Genomic DNA, 8423 nt, shown 5'->3' with positions numbered 1-8423 from the left:
GACAGAGCATCCTGCCGAGTGACACATAGCCCCACAGGGTGACGTGTCCTTATGCCTATGGATACAGCGCCACCGTGGGTCACGGTAGGTGTCACAGGGACGCCCGCAGTAGAGGCCCAAAGCAGGGGAGGTGACAGCCAAACCCTGTTAGCCTCCAGACGGTGGAGGTGGCTGGGTGACACCGACTTGTTGACACTGACCGGGTGACACCTAGCTGACGTTATACCTTGTTGTAAAGACATGCATACTGTATCCTCACACCAGGGAGACACAGACTGCAGCTCTGTCTCAAGTGGTCTTCTGGTACAAATCAGGGATGTAGTGGAGCATTTACTTACATTTTTATTTGGTTAATTAGTGTTTACTCACCTATTAATGTAGTTAGAGCTTACTCGCCTTTATATTTAGTTAATTAGCGTTTACTTACCTTTTTATTTAGTTAATTAGCGTTTACTCACCTATTAATTTAGTTAATTAGCGTTTACTCACCTTGTAATTTAGTTAATTAGTGTTTACACACCTTTTTATTTAGTTAATTCGTGTTTACTCATCATTTAATTTAGTTCATTAGCGTTTGCCCACTTATTATTGCTCTCCTTGGGTTGACCAAAACTCAGAACTCTTATATTCTTGATCTGACTCAGTTCTAATCACAGCTGCTTCTTTGGGAATGAGTGGAATCATGAACACTGGTTTGTTCCTTATGTTCGTCTGCGCCCCCCAGTGGGTGATCATCTTATTTTGATCGCCCACTGGATCGAAATTAATAGTTTACCATTACATCACTGGTACCAGTGCAGGTCACTTATATTTCAAGAGGCACAGCATCTGCTTGATGTTCCTGTGTGTGTGTGTGTCTTTAAATATTGGTCATAGAATAGAGGCTCAAGTACCACATAAAAAGTATTCAGCCTATTCAGACAGTCTTCCTCTCTCTCTGTATCTCAGTCTCTGTATCTCTCTCTCTGTATCTCTCTCACTCTCTTTCTCATCCCTCTCTCCATCCCTCTCTCTCTCTCTCTCTCTCTCTCTACATCCCTCTCTCTCCATCCCTCTCTCTCCATCCCTCTCTCTCGCTCTCTCTCCATCCATATCTCTCTCTCTCTCTCTCTCTCTCTCTCTTTCTCATCCCTCTCTCCATCCCTCTCTCTCACTCTCTCTCTCTCCATCCATATCTCTCGCTCTCTCTCCATCCATATCTCTCACTCTCTCCACATGCATCTCTCTCTCTCTCTCTCTCTCTCTACATGCATCTCTCTCTCTCTCTGAATCTGTATGTATGGAGAGGTTTATCAGCAGAAGACATGCAACATCTAAATCTTTTTTGGGGGAGATTTCCAATACAATGCGGCGCTTGAGATAGCAAGCCTTAATTCTCCCAGGATTGCGCTGTCTGGCAGCAATCACAGGGAAGCTGGACTGGAAAACGAACTTGTTAAAAGCCTCACCCATCACTCACCCAACCTGGACAAATCCATCTAAATACCGCTGGCACGCTGAAAATGGGAAAACACAGAGAAAATGGCAGAGAAGTTGCATCTCACCCCTTCTCTATTCTTTCTCTCTCTCCACATATCTATCTATGTCTGTCTGTCTCTGTTTCATGTTCATATGACAGTATAGTCATAGAGAAAAATCCTGTACAAATGTTTACTTCTGTACCAGGAAATGCTACAACATAGGTTTGTGAACAATGGAAATGACCGACAACAAAATACTGTGAAACATAGAAGGATGCCTCAATCACACAATACCAGGGAGCGACCGCATGACCCTGTGAATCTCCAACACCGTGTTAAGGTCTGTCTTCAGTCTATTCAGTATGCCTAGCCTCCAGACAGCCCCCGCCCAGCTCCTCGTCGCCAGCCCAGGGACGCGCTGGGAAAGGTGGACCTCTTCCAAGTTCATTGCCACCCTAATCCTCCATTCTTCCTCTGAATGGGCATTATCATACATGTTTGGCAGAAGGACGTAATTGTATTCAGACAATCCATGAGCCTCTCCAATACTGTCATTAAGTTATGCCCCCGGTTTTTAAGACTTAAACTGCGGCCCTCGGGGCACGGCTGGTCAGGGATGATGAGGCTCGTCATGGGGAAAGAAATGCCTGTGGCTGCCCAAAAATACAAGGGCCATTGTGCCATTGTGTTGTGGATGGAGTACCGGGTTGTTTGGTAATTGAATTGTTGCCCTTACAGTGTTGCAAACCATCAATTGCTGCAGTTACTTTGTGGAGAATTGTTATCTTTTTATTTTTTATTTAAACAATGTTTGTAATTATTTTGAAGTATTGTTCTCTTGTTTTGTTTTATCTTATGCTTGCTCTTTGTAGGAAATGTAGGAAATTACCTATGGTATCGACTCAGTGTTCTTATGGCTAAGGATTCATCTCAACTTGACAAAATGTAAAACAACCAATAACAAAAAAATCATGTAGCATTTTAAGTTCCAGGCAAATTGAAAAAGTTCTAAGATTCAATCTCTCAGGTATCATTTTGCAGAAGTTTTGATGAATATACACTGAGCTTAAAGAACGTGAATAATGTAATAGAAGATGAGAGACTTCGTGGAGAAAAACTTGGTATTGTATCAAAATAGAATCTCTTAGGCAACTTGAGATAGGAGGAACCAAGTGCTTTGTTAATGCATGCCATCAGATAATAACTTTCTCCTTTTGTTTTTGCAACGAGTAGGAAGAGATGAAACAGTGCAAATGGGTATAAATCATAACAGCCTTTCTCCCTTCAGTGTTGGCATCTGCCCACAAGATGAAATCCTTTTATCACAATTTAGGGGCTACCGGCGCAGTTATGAGAATTATAGCTGCTCTTCATGTAGATGCCCCATTACTCAAAACAAGTGGGACGGCCATCTTTTATACACTGAGGAGAAATTGCATATTGATTGCAAGGGATGGTGTGTGTGTGTTGGTGTGTGTGTGCATGCTTAGTTAGTGCATGTAGCTGATTTTGATGACGAGCCAAGGAAAGTCGGATAGAATGCCCCTCCCTCCCTCCTCAGTGGATGGGTAAAGGCGGATGAAAGGGAGGAGGGAGTGGAGAAGATGGAGGGGTATGGAGGAAGTTTCCACACTAATCTATTTACTTCGCAATTTGTGTTTTCAGAGTGAGGCCATTCATTCTGGTTAAGGTGACACTTCCCTCACCGGCAGTGGCTCTAGATGAACAGCTCCAGGGTTGACTGGGAAGGGAGGGGTGCATTTAGTGTGTGTGTGTGTGTGTGTGTGTGTGTGTGTGTGTGTGTGTGTGTGTGTGTGTGTGTGTGTGTGTGTGTGTGTGTGTGTGTGTGTGTGTGTGTGTGTGTGTGTGTGTGTGTGTGTGTGTGTGTGTGTGTGTGTGTGTGTCTGCACATCAGGTGGAGTGGGATTGAGTTCAACCATAATCATTTAGCAGAGAGAGCCATTAGTGAAGACTACAGACTGTCAAACAATAAAGGGCGTCTACCACAGAATGATCCCACCACTCTCGAGATTCATATATTCATATAGCTCTGAGTTACAACGCAATGATTTAGTACCTCCTCTTTCCCCATGCTTTTGAATGCACCTCTAACTAAAATATCAAATTAAAGTTAGAATTCTCAATGTGTATGTGATATGTATACAGAGTATAAGGCTCGGACTGGACTGTTATTGGCCTGAACTTTGCTCAAACTGGCTGTCCCAATAGAACCCCTTTTGGTAGAACTATTTTGGGTTCCATGTGGAACCCTGTGTAACTCTTCCATCACACCAACAGCTTCATTGCATTTGGAACACTGCAGTAGCAGTGCATTCTGTGTGGTGAATATGTTGGATTTATCGAACTTATGCATCACACTGTATGTGTAGATGGCTTGCCAGAAATAGTAGCAGAAGGTGAATGTTGAACTTTTGTTGCACACATATTCAGATGATGCTACGTACCATTTTGCTCAATGATGCTGTCGGTGTGATCGAAGCGTAACGGGTTCTACATGGAACTCAAAAGGGATCTAACTGGAACCAAAAAGGGTTCTTCAAAGGGTTCTCCTATGGGGACATCCCTTTTAGATTCTAGATAGCAACTTTTTTTGTAAGAGAGTACAGACATAAAGGAATCCTAATTGGTTACACTGGTGGCTTGAGCTAAAGAAGGAAGAGGTGAAAGCAGGCCACACAGTAGCAAGTTTGGTTTAAGTGGGGGGTACTCATAAAATTGAAAACTTCTACTCTCTCTGACAGGCTTAACCATGATATGAGGGGACGTGTTATCTGTCGAGAATTCATAAATCTTTGAGATCAGATGAAATTGAAGCTGGTGAAAGCTCAGAGGGAGATTGACACATCTGAGTTGCTCTGGGGGTGTACGGTCGCAAACGGCATGTTAATGACCTGCCATGCATGTGTTTGTTCCAATGGGAAAATGCATGCATGTGTTTATGTGTACATACATATTTGTGTGTGTCAAATCTAATCAAATCAAATTTTATTTATCACGTGGTGAATACAACTGGTGTAGAATTTACAGTGAAATGCTTGCTGACCAACCTTTCCCAAAAATCCAGAGTTTAAAAAAAATATGTAAATAAGGGTATAGTAAGTAACACGAGAGGAATAAAATAAAATACAGAAGAATGGAGTGTGTGTGTGTGTGTGTGTGTGTGTGTGTGTGTGTGTGTGTGTGTGTGTGTGTGTGTGTGTGTGTGTGTGTGTGTGTGTGTGTGTGTGTGTGTGTGTGTGTGTGTGCACAACTGTGCTCCATAAAGATTATGCACAGATGAAGTGAGAGATTTAAGAGCCGAGTCAAACCCCTCTTAGACTTTAAATGAGATTGCCCTGGTCTTTTCCATCCTAATTCATTCTGTTTACCTCTGTGTTGTCTGTGCATACGGAGATACATTCCAAACTCCATCACCCTCTCAACTCTGTTGTCTCTATATCATGCCTCAACAGTATAGCATGAGGATAATGGCCTCAGTCAGTATCTCTAGATTTGAATTACACACCATTTAGACAACAGATATCTACTGATATCTGCCCGTAGACATCACAAACAATGTTATGGAGAGAGGACGGTGTCACGCCCTGGCCATAGAGAGGCTTTTATTCTCTATTTTGGTTTGGCCAGGGTGTGACTAGGCTGGGCATTCTATATTCCTTTTTCTATGTTTTTGTATTTCTTTGTTTTTGGCCGGGTATGGTTCTCAATCAGGGACAGCTGTCTATCGTTGTCTCTGAGTGAGAACCATATTTAGGTAGCTCTTGCCCACACGGGTTTTGTGGGTAGTTGCTTTCTGTTTTGTGTTTTGCACCTTGACGGAGCTGTTTCGGTTGTTCTTTTTGTTACTTAGTACTTTGTACTTTTTAGTGCTCAGTTCTGTTTAATAAATTACGAATACGTACGACGCTGCGCTTTGGTCCTCACCTTCTTCCACCAATGGCCGTTACAGAACTACCCACCAAAAAAGGACCAAGCAGCGTGGTAACTAGGACCAGAGCCGCCGGAGTCTCCCTCCTGTCTGGAGCCGCCGGAGTCCCCCTCCTGTCTGGAGCCGCCGGAGTCTCCCTCCTGTCCGGAGCCGCTGGAGTCTCCCGTCAGTCAGGAGCCGCCAGAGCCACCCATCAGTCATAGGCAGCCAGAGCCGCCCGTCAGTCGGGAGCCGCCAGAGCCGCCCGTCAGTCAGGAGCCGCCAGAGCAGTCCGTCAGTCAGGAGCCGCCAGAGTTGCCCGTCAGTCAGGACCTGCCAGAGCCGCCTTTTACTCCGGAGCTGCCAGAATCGCAGCCTCTCAGTCCAGAGGCGCACCTCATTCCAGAGGCGCCCCTCAGTCCAGTGCTCCCCTCTACGAGGATCTTCAGTCCGGGGCCCGCTGCGAGGGTCCCCGTTCCAAGGGCGCCACCTAAGTGGGCCAAGACTGAGGTGGAGTGGGGTCCACGTCCTGCACCTGAGCCGCCGCCGTAAGAAGGCCCACCCGGACCCTCCCCTTTAGAGTCAGGTTTTGTGGCCGGAGTCCGCACCTTTGGGAGGGGGGGTACTGTCACGCCCTGACCATTGTTTGCTCTGTATGTTCTATGTTTTGTTTGGGTCAGGGTGTGATCTGAGTGGGCATTTTATGTTGGATGTCTTATTTGTCTGTTTCTGTGTTTGGGCCTGATATGGTTCTCAATCAGAAGCAGGTGTTAGTCATTGTCTCTGATTGGGAACCATATTTAGGTAGCCTGTTTGGTGTTGGGTTTTGTGGGTGATTGTTCCTGTCTTTGTGTTTGTTGCACCAGATAGGGCTGTTTCGGTTTTTCACGTTTCTTGTTTTGTATATTGTTAATTTTTCATCTTTCATTAAATATGTAAAAAAGATAACCACGCTGCATTTTGGTCCGCCTCTCTTTCACCAGAAGAAAACCGTTACACTATCTTACAGCTGCTCTACTGTTGGCCCCTCTTTCATTAATAAGGTATAAGAAAATGTGTTTATAATGAATAAAAAAATGATGTCCGAAATGTTGTTGTGGCAAACAGACCTTCTCTTGATGTCAGCAACAATGGGTCTGATAGTGAAAGAAACGTTGTTCTTCTTTAAGAGAGCTCTCCCTGTACACACATAGCCGTAGGCCCCACAATTAACATACCAAACCTTGGATACATTCCCATCATTCTTACCTTGTCTTTTCATGAAATCCCCATTAACATGCATAGCCAACTCCTAAGTACATTGACGCTCCATTAATGGATAATGCATTCTGGGAAGTTTGAAGTACACATGGAGATTTTGAATGTCTCCTTATTGTCTTTGGTATATTGTTGGTTGACTATGGCGAGATCTTGAGGTAGATCATGAGCTGTTACAACCTAGTGCCTAATCATACCATTACAAGTCGTCCTTAACGTGATCTAGTCTAGTGTTACTGGAGTATGCTGCTTTTTTCAGGCGGTAGTCCACCTTGTATTGAGGATAGCGTTAGTTGATTGACATAATCCGAGTAAGTAGTATATTGAGAGGTCTGGGCGTATCTCACAGAGATCATTACGGTGAACATGCTGTCATTTCCTTCATGGGACTGACTGTATCCCCTGACAGCCCCTCATATTACTTGACATCCATCTGGGAAATGATGGTATGATGGTACAGTATTAGACTGGGGCAGACACTGTGGGTGACACAATGGCACAACTCACTACATTATGAAGGGGGGGTTTAATTGCTCCTTCATTAGCAGGATCTTGACGATGTCCCCTGAGACATCCACTGCCCCTGTGTAGAACAATGTGGAGTCTACTACACCACTTTACTTCTCTCTATAATAGTATACACAACTAAAATCTACGGCTCACAACTGAGGATGTTCTAGACTGTAACCTACGGCTCACAACTGAGGATGTTCTAGACTGAAACCTACGGCTCACAACTGAGGATGTTCTAGACTGAAACCTACGGCTCACAACTGAGGATGTTCTAGACTGAAACCTACTGCTCACAACTGAGGATGTTCTAGACTGAAACCTACGGCTCACAACTGAGGATGTTCTAGACTGAAACCTACTGCTCACAACTGAGGATGTTCTAGACTGAAACCTACTGCTCACAACTGAGGATGTTCTAGACTGAAACCTACGGCTCACAACTGAGGATGTTCTAGACTGAAACCTACGGCTCACAACTGAGGATGTTCTAGACTGAAACCTACGGCTCACAACTGAGGATGTTCTAGACTGAAACTTACTGCTCACAACTGAGGATGTTCTAGACTGAAACCTACTGCTCACAACTGAGGATGTTCTAGACTGAAACCTACTGCTCACAACTGAGGATGTTCTAGACTGAAACCTACGGCTCACAACTGAGGATGTTCTAGACTGAAACCTACTGCTCACAACTGAGGATGTTCTAGACTGAAACCTACTGCTCACAACTGAGGATGTTCTAGACTGAAACCTACTGCTCACAACTGAGGATGTTCTAGACTGAAACCTACGGCTCACAACTGAGGATGTTCTAGACTGAAACCTACGGCTCACAACTGAGGATGTTCTAGACTGAAACCTACTGCTCACAACTGAGGATGTTCTAGACTGAAACCTACTGCTCACAACTGAGGATGTTCTAGACTGAAACCTACTGCTCACAACTGAGGATGTTCTAGACTGAAACCTACGGCTCACAACTGAGGATGTTCTAGACTGAAACCTACTGCTCACAACTGAGGATGTTCTAGACTGAAACCTACTGCTCACAACTGAGGATGTTCTAGACTGAAACCTACGGCTCACAACTGAGGATGTTCTAGACTGAAACCTACGGCTCACAACTGAGGATGTTCTAGACTGAAACCTACGGCTCACAACTGAGGATGTTCTAGACTGAAACCTACGGCTCACAACTGAGGATGTTCTAGACAGAAATCTATGGCTCACAACTGAGGATGTTCTAGACTGAAACCTACAGCTCA

Source organism: Oncorhynchus keta, chromosome 4 (assembly GCF_023373465.1).
Source record: "Oncorhynchus keta strain PuntledgeMale-10-30-2019 chromosome 4, Oket_V2, whole genome shotgun sequence".
In the NCBI taxonomy this organism is placed as follows: Eukaryota; Metazoa; Chordata; class Actinopteri; order Salmoniformes; family Salmonidae; genus Oncorhynchus; species Oncorhynchus keta.
The sequence above is the reverse complement of the archived record's forward strand: the minus strand, read 5'-3'. Positions refer to the sequence as shown.